Source organism: Sapajus apella, unplaced genomic scaffold (genome assembly GCF_009761245.1).
Source record: "Sapajus apella isolate SASKATOON/1434 unplaced genomic scaffold, GSC_monkey_1.0 scaffold13869, whole genome shotgun sequence".
Lineage (NCBI taxonomy): Eukaryota > Metazoa > Chordata > Mammalia > Primates > Cebidae > Sapajus > Sapajus apella.
The window spans coordinates 1-1,409 of record NW_022450790.1 but is presented as its reverse complement, the minus strand read 5'-3'; the positions used below and the strand labels follow the sequence as shown (position 1 = coordinate 1,409).

Below are 1,409 nucleotides of genomic sequence, written 5' to 3'. Positions count from 1 at the left end.
AGAAGTTTGTGAATTCCAGACATGACAACATGGATTTTTAGCAATTTCCAAACATTTTTATGATCCCTGCTAAAAAAAAGCACCCTGGAAGGGAAAGGGCGGGGATTGATGTTTGTTGAACACCAACCATGCATTGGGCACTGGGCTGGGCACTTCATAGCCGATATCTGGAATCTTGTTTGATCCTCCCAGCATCCTGGGAGGCGAGAGTAATGATCCTCATTCTGCAGAGGTGGAAGCTCAGGTTCAGAGTTGTTACTGGCTGAAGGTTGCACAGTGAGAAACAGCAGAGTCAGGATTTGATTCCAGGTCTGTTTGATGCCAAGGGTTCTATATTATTTCCTTCTGCCTCCTACAGAAACTTTGGTCTGAATTTTAGTTTTCTTTATCAGTTAATGGCTCAAATTTTCTCCCAGTCACTAGGCTCTGCTTTTCATTAAATAATTTTATTTAAAATGTGAAAAAAATGGAGAAAATAAAATTATATTTTATAATATATAAATAGAATATAAATATATTTATAGTCTATACAAATTTGTATAAAAAGTCATAATTTTTTTTTCCCGACCAGACAATTTTATTGTGACCCGAGGTGGGGGTCTGCACTCGAGGCCTCCTGAAAGTGGAGAGTGGGGGTGAGGGGCTCTCGTGTTGCCCCCACAACACCCCTGTCATATTCAGACAAATGCAGGGGTGGGGCAGGGGTGACGTGTCCCTGCAGCACAGGTCAGGGAAGGCCCACTCTGCATCGTGGCCCCCAAAGCGTAGCTCCTCATTTCTTGAATCCTGGCTTTTTGGATCTGGGTGTGGCTTTGGCCTTCTTCTCAGGGCTCTTGTCTCTAATGCTGGGTCTTACTTCCTCTTGTTCTTTTCCAGCTTTTTTTTCTTAGCCATGCTCGTCTGCTTCTGGGGCACCAGCCTTTTGCCTTGTTTGACAGGGGATTTCTCCTCCAGAGATATATCTACATCCTCACCCTCATCATCTTCCTCCTCCTCTTCCTCTTCTTCCTCTTCCCCTTCTTCTTCCTCCTCCTCCTCCCAGGTTTCATAACGCTCCTGGCCACTGAGGAACACAGGTCCTGAGCCAGCCCGGAGCTGGAAAGTAACTGGGGGAGAAAGCTGTACTCCAACCACGGTGACCTTGGGGAGGACTGAGGCCTGGAGCGAGGCAATGGTGACCAGCTGCGTCTTCTTGTCCTCCCGGTTTCCTGGAGGCAGGATCTCCACGCAATGCATCTCCTCTTTGGTTTTCTCCCCTAAGAAAATCATATGAAGCAACAGCCTGCAGCCCTGCTTCCCCTCTGGCTGGGGTCTGAAGGTGCAAGTCCGCCTCTCCTGACTGAGCTCGCAGCCCCAGAGCATGGTCTTTACTGCCTTTTCCTCCGTGCTGCTGGTGCTGCTGAGATTTT

General features: G+C 47.6%; 1 pseudogene across 1 annotated transcript; it reads right to left on the bottom strand.

Annotated features, from left to right (window-relative positions):
• Positions 1-559: 559 nt before the first annotated feature.
• LOC116548512 lies at positions 560-1,362 on the bottom strand (annotated as a pseudogene). The gene has a single exon (XR_004267452.1). The product of XR_004267452.1 is annotated as a nucleoplasmin-2 pseudogene (transcript).
• Positions 1,363-1,409: the final 47 nt, after the last annotated feature.